Below are 12346 nucleotides of genomic sequence, written 5' to 3' on the forward strand. Positions count from 1 at the left end.
TTTGTTTTTGTTTTTCATTGCTTCCTTCATCTCAAATATCCCATCTAGGATCAGTTCTGCCAAAGTACATCTTTCACTATTTCCTATAGTCAGTGTCTGTTGATATCAAATTTCTCAGGTTTTGTTTGCCTGAAAGTCTCTTTTTCTATCCATATTCTTGATAGCTGTCCTCATTGGGTATAGATTTTAGATTGAAAGGGATTTTGGGGGGGGTTGTTTCTTTTTATTTTGCTTTAGCACACTCAAGTACCATTACACTTCTATCTCACTTTCTCTGCTGCTGTTGAGAAGTCAGCTGTGAAGCTGTTGGCTGGTTCTCTGAAGGCCATGTGTCCTTTTCCTGTCTTGTCTTCTATTTCTAGGGCTTTATTTATTCTTTAGGATTCACTGGGCCTCTTGAATCTGTGGGTTACAGTCTTGACTCAGCTCTGGAATCTTTTCAGTCATGATCTCCACAGATACTGTCTCTTCTCCATTCCTTCTCCCCTCTGCTTACAGAAATCTATTAGATAAATGTTAGATTTGGTCAGTCTAACCTCCATTTATCTGAACAGGCCTTCCCTAGTTTTCCTCCTTTTTTGTCTCTCTGCGCTTCCTTCCTAGTAGCTCCTCCTGCTCTACCGCTTGGGTACTTCTTTCTCTCTTCAGCACCATCCAGTCTGCTGTTAGCCCACACAATGAATTTTAAATTTTGCTTACTGTACTTTTTAGTATCTAAGGTCGCTTCTAAAGTTTGTTGTTCCCTGCAGGTATTTTTCAATGTTGTCTGTTATTTTTTTTTAACAGACTATACCTAGTTTTCAAAAAATCATCTCTCATGATTCCAAGATATGAAGTTACTGTGGGTCTGCTTCAGGGGTCTGCTATTTCTGCTGGTTCTCACTCACCTTAGTTTGCTGTGTGCTCACTTTTTTTTTAAATATGTACTATAATGACCTTAAATTTTTTTTCTGGAGATACTTTGATTCTTAGAATTAAAATGCCTTCTCCAGAGACCATCTGCATTTGCTTTCGTCAAGAACCAAAGGGCACTACCTATTCTGAGAACAATTTATGCTGAATATATGATGGGATATTTAGCATCATGCAAGTGATGAGCATTTGAACTGCAAACCCATATTGCTTCTCTTGGAATGTGGTTTGCTAATAAAGAATCTATCCACATTTTAGACAGAAAAGCAGTAGGGTTTGGATGGATAGATCATTTGGCTTGAAACACTCACCATTTCAGTAGTACTATAGTCATATCCCTGATTATAAATGTGACATTACAATGAGCTGTTTAACCTTGAATATCCTAGCTGCAAAATGGTATCAGTTCAAGCTACTGATCAAAATCTTTTGTTGAGTATTTCTCTCTGTGTAGAGTGCCATCACAGAGGTACTTTGTGGAAAAATTTTTTAAAAATTAAGAAAGAATTATAGAACCTAAAGATGAAAGGGACTGTGGAAGTGAATTCATCCTTTTGGAACAGCACCACAGAGCTCTAAGACTTTCAGTAGTCACTGAGTCCAAACTTATCCAATGCCAGTATATGTTCTTACAGTCACTGTATAAATACCACCCGTGTGGGGAGCAAATGTCTTTAACGGATGAACTTGAATATTCGTGCACAGGTATCCCTGTCAAAAGTGCTTCATCTCACTGAGCTGAAATCTGCCAGCATATAGCCAAGGGGACCGGAGGCTCGAGTCCAACCAAGAGAGTACAAACCCCAGCTTTGCCGCTGGTTGTGCTACCTTGGGAAAATCACTTACTGTATCTTAATTTTCCTCTGCCGTGAAATAGGACTATTAATAGCATCTGCCGCATAGGGTTGCTTTAAGATTTCAATGAGTTATCAAATGAAAGGCACTTGTGTGTCTGGCATGTCTGGCACACACAGCAAGAGCCATGCCTGTGTTTGCTCTTGTGACTGTCATTATCATTATCTATCGACCAGAAACCTAGAAATTCTCAGCCTTCACACATCCCTTTAAGTATTCTACCAGAGCTGTCATGTCTGTCCATGCCTCTTTATCCCTATTCCTTTCATTTCTTCCTCAAATGACATGGCTTGCTTTGCCATTGTCTTTTAGAAAACTATTCTCCGAATATGATCTGCTGGGAATGGTACCTTCAGTTCTCTGGACAGTATAATTGGATGACTTTCTTTTGTTCTGTACTATAGGCTCACACAGGGTTTCCATTCAACCAAAATCTCTGGGTCAGTGTTTCCCAACGAATCCAGCAGATCAATCATCCAGCAAAATGTTTCATGAAAAGAAGGTCAAATTAATTAAGGAAACATTGCACATTACATCTGCCTCTTAAAATTCTTAATGCACATCAACATACTAAAGGCTGCGAGGGCTGTTGGCAAAGAAACACGTTAAACCTTGTTTGACCTCTGAATTTCCCACACTAATTATTCAGTGATCCAAGACCTTCATCTTTTTTTTTTTTAAGTTATAAGGCTTGGGAACACCACAGGGTACTAATGCTCTGTTGAGCATGGTAAGAAATGCTGTGCTTGCCTACTGCTGGTGATTCCTCCATTTTATACTTGTTCAGTCGGGATTTGTTTCCCTTCACTTCTGTTAAAACCTTGTTAGTCTGAGCCCTTTGTACAATCGCATCTGTATCTTTAAGACTCCTGACTCTTCCAGCTATTGAATTCGCCATTCTTTGCAACTTTGTGTAATTTTTGCAGTTTAAAATATGTGCTCTGTCTTCATCAAAAAGTCACTGGTGAATTTATCAAACAGGCCAAGGTCAAACTTGGGCCACACCACTACCGACTGCACCTGAGGTCAGCACAAAACCAGGATCCGGCCCTCGCTGGCTGTTGGACTGTGACTCCTCCCAGTTGTATTATTGTCTAGTCTATACTGAACATGTTTTCTTCATTCTATAAACAAAGATACAATGAGAGACTCTGTCAAAAGAACTAAGTTTCAGCTACAATATGTCCTATAATAATCTCTTGCTCCACTAGTCTAGAAACCAAGTTTATCAAAATAACCCCTTCCAGCTGGGAGAAAAACCATTATAAAAAGACAGAAAATTGAAAAGCATCACTAATTCATTCCTATTTAAAATACAGCTTTATTGTTGCTGAATCTGAACCTATATATTTTTTTCTTGACTTAGGCTTAAATGATAAGTTTTTTTAATGATGGATTCAAAAACATGCTACAGAGAAAGAATTCTGGCTTACTCCAGCAAGTATAATGTTAACAGAAAGCTTCTGGTCATTCCGGAAGACAGGAAAAAAAGTCTGACCATGAGTCAGCAACAAATGTAGGTGTACAAAATAAAAGGAAAAAAAAAGAAGGACTATGACTGCGATGTATAACTAAAAACACAGCCAGTGGAGTGTGAACACATGATCGCATTACCCTCAGTACTGCTCAAAACCTTCTTAGAAAAAGGTGTCTAGTTCTGGTGGCTATAGCTGACCCAGAACTTAGAGAAGGCTTGGCAGAAAGGCACAGTGATAATTACAGGGTTTGAAAGACCTACGAGAACAGCTTAAGGGAATTGGGATTATTTAGCCATGGGAAAAAAAAAACCAGAATGTGCAAGAAAGAGTGGCTGAAGGGGAGATTTAATAACAGTTTTCAATTATATGAATGGCTCTTGCATAGGGGCCTATGACCAGCTGTTCGATTTCTCCACTGAGGACAGAACAAGAAGAAACAGGCTTAAGCAGCATGAAGAATTTAGGCTGTAACTCATACGGAAGCATTTTCTGATGCTGAAAGTTGTTAAAGCATTAGTGTGAATTACCAAGGGAAGCTAGAGAATGTTCTCCTCTTTCAAAATACCATAGATTCTCCTGTGCTTAAAGGCTGGAAATTCTCAAGGTTCTTTCTACCTCCTAAGATGCAAGATCCATCATTTTGGCTCTTTTAAAACTGCTCGCCTGTGCCACCTGACAGCCCTGAAGACAAGATACGGGGATTCACATTCTCATTCTGTTCCCATCTTTCATTTTTACTCCAAACCATTCTGTATCCTAGTGGTATATTCCCTCTCCTTGTGCCTGGCGATAAAGAAGGAAAAAATTAAAAATCAGGCAAGCGTCTCTAAAGATCTAAAAGACCTAGAACTAAAACCTAGTTAAAATTACCTTTTCATCATTCTAGAAAAAAACAAATAGGTTAGATTAGAATGACAGGAAATTGTTGAGGTCAAAAGACAGGTATGATGGCATTGGATTGAGATCATCCTTGGACGTGCCATTGTTTGCTGACATCCACCTGGGCCTCAGATATCTTCTTTTGGTGTCAAGGATGACCTTGCCGTCATCCTAAATGCCAGTTCCAGACCATGTAAGCAGAAACACTTAGAAGAGGTCATTTAGCCCTGGTGTGTTTTGTTTTCTGGTTTTGGCAATACCTCCTTTTTCCCGTTCTATAGCACACACACAGCAAGCAGCGCTGTCACAGCTCCTTCCACTGTGATAGCCACCGTGTGGGAAGTATCTTGGGTCCCCGCTCTTTCTCTCTTGGTCCCCACCTATCAGCCACTCTCCACAGCATGGAGGCTAGGGATGGAGTCTGCTGGAATTACTGCTGCTGCATTACAGCAGATTGCAGGGTGGCTTTATACAAATGTCATCTGAACAAGGTACAAAGCCAAGCTAAAGGAATCCCAATATCCGGCATTTCTAGCCAAGGGATGTAATTACCAATATAATAACTTCGAAGGACATTACGTGGCCGGTTGGGAGTTAGGGGATTTGCCATGGTTCAGACTAACTTTTGGGTTTCCTTCCCAGCATGCCTTCCATGAACCCTCAGGCACTGAAGGCCCCAAATAGCTGCCAGAGCATTGATCTGAATATTGATTTTTCTCTCAGACTAACAACATCAGTTCACGGCCACAGGAGAAATGCAATGGGAAGATTTCTCGGCAAGCCCCGCAGCCCAGCTACCATAAACACGTATATCATATTTGTAGGAGAAGGTAACTGGCATCCCAATTGTCAGGCTTTTGAAAAAAACATGGCAATACTTCATAAAATGGAAAAATATAGCAGAGAGAGAGGTAAACATTAGGCAAGAGACTGTCTGTAGCCAGTAGTTCTCAGACGATAAAAAGGAACTACCTTTTGTCCTGGAAATAATACTTGTCTAAACCTCCTTCATTCCTCTCCTACACAGGAACTATGTTTCTATACCTTCCGTCAAGGTTTACTGAAGTGAACGATGGGTGGGAATTAAACTGTGATCACGATAAATAAAAGGAAGGATTATATCTGAATAAGAATGACAAAAAAACTGCCTACTCATCCTGAAGAGCAAAAAAAAATTAAACGTATAACAGCCATCTAAGGAGTAGAGGATAAAGTAAGTACATTCTCAAATGCCTACTTTACTTCTAAATAGTTTTTTAAGTAAATGGCTCTCTGTTAGTTTGTCTGTTACAGTGTCACATGCAAAAGGCTAATCCGTAGTCTATTTCTGGATTTGCAGGATATATTTAGAATGATTTCGCTTAAAATCTAGGAATACACACAATTCATACTTGGGGCCTGAAGGGAAGCTCACAGGCAGACAGCTATGCTTGAGGTCAAGGGTTCTCAACCAGGGACAATTCTCTACCCCCAGAGGACACCCGACAATGTCTGGAGACATTTTTGGTTGTCACAACTCAGGGAGGGGGTGTCACTGGCACCCAGTGGGCAGAGGCCAGGATCCTGCTAAATGTCCACCATTGCACAGGACAGGCCGTACAACAAAGAATCACCCTGGCCAACGTGTCAGTAGTGCCAAGATTGAGAAAACGTGCCCTAATGTTAATACCTTACAATGACATGCTTCATTTGTCAAAACTGAGAAACCAACATGAGAAAACGATGATTACCTAAATGTCAGACTTCCCTGGAGCTCTGCAGGGCCCCCAGCAGGCAGACAGCTGTCCTCCAGACACAGAAACCGAGCAGCTATGATAGGCCCGATCAACTACTGACTGGGAGAGAAAGGCTACACTGGTTAATGCACTGTGGACAGAGAAATGTGGTATCCATCCCTTCATGCCTGCTAGAAGGGCTGTCAGAAGACAAGACAAGAGACAAGCATTGGTGAGGCTGGAGAAAAGGGAACCTGTGCGCACCGCTGCTGGGAATGTAAACTGGTTCAGCCATTATGGAGAACAGTATGGAGGTTCCTCAAAAAGCTAACACTAGAACTACCAAGTGATCCAGCAATTGGACTTCTGAGTATATACCCGAAGGAAATGAAAATAGCATGCTGAAGACACACCTGCACTCCCGTGTTCACTGCAGCATTATGCACAACAGCCAAGACATGGAAACATTCTAAGTGTCCGTCAATGGATGAATGGATAAAAAAAGATGTGCTGTGTGTGTATACAGCGGAATACTATTCAGCCACGAGAAAGAAGGAAATCTTGCCATTTTTGACCATACAGATGGACCTTGAGGGCATTATGCTAAATGAGATAAGTCCGACAGAGAAAGACAAATACTGTATGATATCTCTCATGTATGAACTCTAAAAAAGCTAAATTCCCCAAACCAGAATAGAACGGCGGTTATGGGAGGCTGGGGCTGGGTAAATTGGGGCGATTATCTGCTTGCAGCTAGTACATAATTTCTTGAGATCTAATGCACAGCAAAGTGATTATAGTCAATAATACTGTATTATAAATTTCAGAGTTGCTAGGAGACTAGATTTTAATTATTCCCATCACAAAAATAAAATGGTACTTATGCGACATGACAGAGGTGTGAGCTAACACAAGCCTGGTGAGCATATTACAATATATAACTGTCACAGCACCACGTCGTACATTAAACGTACACAATGTTGTATGTCAGTTGTACCTCAATTAACATTTTAAGCTAAATATGTTTATATATTGTGGATAGAGGAACCAAAAAGGACTCATAAATGAAAAGCCCAAACTATAAGTCACAAGGGAACATGCTAAAATCTTAGACCCCAATTTGAAATCAGGTTGCTTCTCAAAAAGAAACTCTATGCAATGTATGCTAGGACAAATAGCAACTAATTAAATCATGGCAAATAATTATTCCAAGCAAGGTTAAGGCAGTCAGCTAGTACAAAAGTGTGGGTGTCGGTGTTAGTGTCTGTGTGTGTACACATATGAGTGTATGTTTTCATTTTATTTAGTAGAGTTCCTGCCCATTTAGAATGAAAACAGTATCTAAATATATAACTATTGCATGCATTCAGATTCATGAATAGAATTTCCGAACATTCTTACTGACAGAAACAGGGAAATTTGTGGAAAACACTGGGGACATACCACAGATTTTTAAAAAGGTTAATCTCTTCTTCCTGGCCATTTTCATCTGCTGTTTTCACTAGTAAAATGTTCCCTTCACAAATCCAAATAATCATGTCAATATTGCCGCCATTGTTAATAGGTTATGGCATTAATAGCTGACAACCCAACTTTTCTGGCCTTGAATGTAAAAAGCCCTAGTGTTTGGAAAGATTTGCTGAATTTCAATTGATCGAAACAGTTTGTGAATTACTGTCTGTACACAAAGATTTAGAACTACGAGGAGAACGGCTGGCCGGGGTCAGACAGTATAGGACGGGCAGTTCCCAACTGTTCCCTGAGCTGTTACTATGATTTCTTTAACAACCTCTAAATCTACCAAGGGCATCAGTGGAATATTTTACATAAGAGAGAAGTCTGCACTAGCAACGAACATAAAAGGAGGAACAAGCACAAGTTGTAAAGAATATTAATGACTCTTCTTCCAAACAATCCCAATTTTTATGGAAATCAAATGAGTGATAAAAAAAATCTGCTATAAAACTGTACGAAACCTGCATGTAACAAATAAAACAGAAGGAAGGTGGCAGTTTGATCCTCTCAGACACGAGAACCTTGTGTTTTACCTTTGAGTTGCTGAGGACACTATAGTGTAGGGACACAAGGGATCATTTATATGAGGCTTCGCACAATGTTTTTTCACATCTTGTTCTTAGTCTGTGCTACTTCTAGTCAGAGAACAGCTGGTCTCATGTGGAAGGCCACACTGTATATACAAGACTGTTTTCTGTACCTTGTATCTCTGCTACAAGCACTGCTACCTAGAAGATCAGGTAAGACTTGGCTGATAAGGACCAAGCTGTGAAATAAATACAGTAATCTATATCCCCTTCTGCCTTTTCCATGTGTAACATTTAGCATACAATCAAAGAAACCTGGGGATAAGCAGCTCTTGAGATAATCTGTTGAACCTCATGTTACAGATGAAAAAAGGCTCAAAGAGGTTAAGGAAACAGCTCAAGATTATCTATTATTTTAATACTAAAATATGTATGCTTAAAGTGGTCTTAAAGAGGGTGGACCAAAATGATTTCCTATGGGAACACACAAGCTGATCTCCAAAATCTTTTGAATCTTTTACTTGTCGGCGTTAGAGGCTCTCATACCTAAACAAGGCCTACTTGAGACAAAGCCCAGGTACCACCTCTTGAACTGAATTCTAAGCTGGAGAGCTGCATGAAGATACAAGTGAATACTCAAAAAGCACTGCGCTAAGTGCATACTCACATCTCCCTTGATTGCCTCCTTTCCCCCTTCTTTTTGACATTACATATCCTCCTTCCTACTGCTAGATGCTACGGCACATATGAGCTACATGGACTGTGAAGTGCAGGTCAGTAGAAATTGAGGTTGCAAAAAGAGGGGAAAAAAAGACACAGAAAAGCCTATGAGATTCTCAATCCTCATTAGCACATAGCTCATGTTACACGATCTGGTCTCACAAAAGAGCCGGTTAATATGAAAATGTATTTCTCAGATATATGTCTACATTACTATGGGGGAAAAGGGCTGTCAATTCTATGCACTGGCGTTTCCAGCAATGTCATGGCAAAAATAGTGTCCGAAGGCAGCTTGACCATGAGAAGTCCAATTGTTTGTACATGCAAAATCACCCTAGATGTCTAGGGTGATACACACACACAACAAAAGAGAGAAAGCGGGAAAGCGGGAGCTCTTCTTTATAGAAGAAAACCAGGTAATATATGCAGAAAGGATGGTAGAACTGGAAAATCACCAACCTAATAGCTAAATTAGAAAAGAATCATCAATGGAGACTAAAACCATAGGGTGAAAGCCTGTTGAGGAACAGGATGTTCATAAGTGCTCAAAATATCACAAAAGTGACTTTCTAATTACAAAGGGAAAAGGGTACTTTTACAGTGGAGATATCTGACTGACACCACCTTAACGTTCTTAGTATTACCAGTAAGAACCAAGTGTTATTTTGTCCCCCTACATGTGACGTAGTAGGCAAGCACACAACAGCGCCTTTGTCTTCCTCTTGCTAAAAACAAACAAACAAAAAATCATCCGGAATCTAATCGTGAAGAAACTCAGAAAACTCCAGAATATGGGACATTCTTCAAGAGAGCTGCCTGGACTCCTCAAAAATGTCAATGTTATGAATGTAAAAACAAAAACAAAATGCTGGGAGACTGTTCAGATTAAGTGTATGTAGAGACTTGACCAGCCAGTGAGAGACAAAGACCTTGACTGGAATCATGGGAGAAGAAAGCCAGAAATAAGGAACATTCTGAAGCCACGGTGACATTTCAATGTGGACTACGTGCTGGATGATACCACTGAAATGATGTTTTTGTGTGTGGCGACAGGATGTAGTTATGCAGGAGGAAGTCCTTTCAAAAAAGATGTATGGTGAAGTGTTTAGGGTTTATGTTTTACGGTGTAATGTCCTTTTACTTTTAAACGGTAAAGGGGAGAAACATGTTTGTGTATGCGGATTCAAGTGAAGACATCGCGAAATGTAAATGGGGCAAAACGCTAAGCAGGGTTGGCCACACGAGACGTATGCTTGTTAATCATATCATCTTTTCAACTTTTCTTTACACTTGAAATTTTTTCCAAATAAAATGCTGGTTGGAAACTGTGATGACTGTGAAAAGGGAGGAGGAAATGCCATCGATGTCAATGGTATAAAATGTGAAAAACTCTCTAGGATTAATTTTCTGACAAAATGCAAACCTAATACCCAACCGATTTCCTGTTCTTAGCGTCGTTGTTCCTAAAGCATCCTCTAGTACACTCTGCTGAGATGTGCTTCGCCCAGATACCTGACTATGGGTTTTCAGCCATAAAAACGAGTTTAAGCAGCTCCACGTTTACAGAAAATTTTAAAATAATGATTGAGAGGTCAAGAGTTGTGCTGGCGAGACAAGAAGAAGTAAAAGGCTCCCCATCACTCCTGTCTTGGGTAGAAATCAAGTCTTTTATTTAAAGTTCTGAAGATAATGAGCAGGTTGGAGGCCAGTAGTCACTGCTCTAAAGATTAATCAGGACTCTGAATCCCCCATTAAAGATAAAATAAGCCCAAACAATAATGCACGGTGATCATCCACTCTTCATTTACATGTTCAAGGACAACTGTCCTGACCTCAGGCTCTCCACTCCACCTGACTAATAAACCAATTAACATCATGGCTCCAGGGAACAGCAGCACAATTTAAAAATCTATGCAAATCTGTAAGTACACTCAATGTTATTAATTTATGCTAGAGAGAGTTCTTATTTAACAGAAAACTTTTCCATATGCATGGTGAAGCACATATATCTGCCTGTAGATATCATGGAACATTTTTCTCGAGTATGTATCAGGACACATTATGCTAAAGTACAAGCTTTATTTAACATTAACTCTTCCACAATAGCCTCCAACAATCATTTAAAATCCAGTTCAGGAAAAGGTAAACATATAGGAACAGAATATGGAGGAGTGGTTTCCAGAGACTGGGAGCAGGCGTGATGACCACAAAACAAGAGGGAATTTTAGGGGTGATGAAAATGTCTTGATTATAGTCATGGTGACAACTATATACATTCGTCTAAACTCGGAGAAATGAACACCAGAACAAATTTTACTGTATATATTTTAAAATGTAGCTTAAAAAAAAGCAAATTAGAAAAAGATTTTAGCTATTTTATCAAATGCTCCCCCCAAGCCCAAAGTAAACGAACAAATGAACAAAAAATCTTTAGCTATTAGAGTATCAAGACACACAAAGGACTCTAGACAAACAAGTAAGGGTAACACAGGAAGACATTTTGCACTTCCTTTCATCTTAAATAAATCTTTGTAGAAAGAACTTTCTATTTTAAAAAATCCAACTTATGAGCCAGTGACAAACATGGGGGAAAAAAAGAAAACAGTGAATGTTGAACTCATGTTTCCTTGTTTCCATGAGCTTCTGGGGTAAGTATCAACGTGAAATTGAAGTCATGGTGAATTGATGAAAGGGAGTCCAGAATATTCTTCCATGGCTCCCCCAAAATATGTTTTCTTCATTAGCACTTCTGTCTCAGCTTAGGGAAGGGAAGGGAAGAGAGGAAGGAAGGACGGAAGGAAGGAAGGAAACTTTGGTCCTAACAAAGAATACTGCTTTAGAAGACTGAGGAGGGGAAACAGGAAGACATGATTTTCCTTTGCAATACGTATACTATGAATGAAACAGGATTCAACTACAACACAAACCTATCTTTAAAATGCTGGTGAAGAAAATATCCATCACTCCAGAATGAGAAAGTTAACCACAGAAGCCACGGCCACAGCTTATAGTAAAGAAGAAAAAATCGACAATTGAAAACCAATAGTCAACTCAAGACAATGCTGATAATACTCTGATGAAAGGTCTTTTCCTAAAAATTTGTAGGAATTCTGTCCATGAGCAGGCCCAGTAGGAGCCTGGTGATGCCACCTCTACTTAGACACACCAAGTCCTAAATAACTTACATCGTAGTCACTAGCAATTACCCATCAGTCCAAAGGGGTATAAAAAGAATGTCTATGGGACCAAAGGGACCATAGTTTGATTACTGAAAAAACAGCCAAAGGAAATCTAAGCAAAATGGAATTTTTAGGAGTTATTTTAAGCATGGAAAATATAAAATGTGATCAATTGGCATGGGGAATGCTGTCAAACGGATTAAGAAGTGTCTTGGCATGGTATCTTACCACCATCTCAAGAGTGTCTACAATCTAATCTATAGATGCTTGGTTACAGATAAAAGGAATTGTTAATCTTGGTGGGCTATCCTCATGTTTAAATACACTTTAGATAATGGTAGCTAATGCCCAGTGAGTACCTACTATGTGCCCACCACTCTAAGTGCCCTGCCTCTACTAGCTCAGTCCAAGAACTTAGGGGCCAAGAAGGTCAAGAAAGGAATTCAAGGTCACACACTCAGCAAAGAGCAGAGCTGGGATTTGAACCTGAGTAGTTAGCTTCAAGGGTCTATGAGCTTAGCCACTCTGCCACTTCACATGTCCTGGAATGATTTTTTATTTACACA

General features: G+C 39.7%; 1 protein-coding gene across 6 annotated transcripts in view; it reads right to left on the reverse strand.

Annotated features, from left to right (window-relative positions):
- DMD (dystrophin) overlaps positions 1–12346 on the reverse strand; it is a 1854428-nt gene that overhangs the window by 74586 nt on the left and 1767496 nt on the right. The gene's annotated exons all lie outside the window — the stretch shown is intronic.

Source organism: Vicugna pacos, chromosome X, assembly GCF_048564905.1.
Source record: "Vicugna pacos chromosome X, VicPac4, whole genome shotgun sequence".
Classification (NCBI taxonomy): Eukaryota; Metazoa; Chordata; class Mammalia; order Artiodactyla; family Camelidae; genus Vicugna; species Vicugna pacos.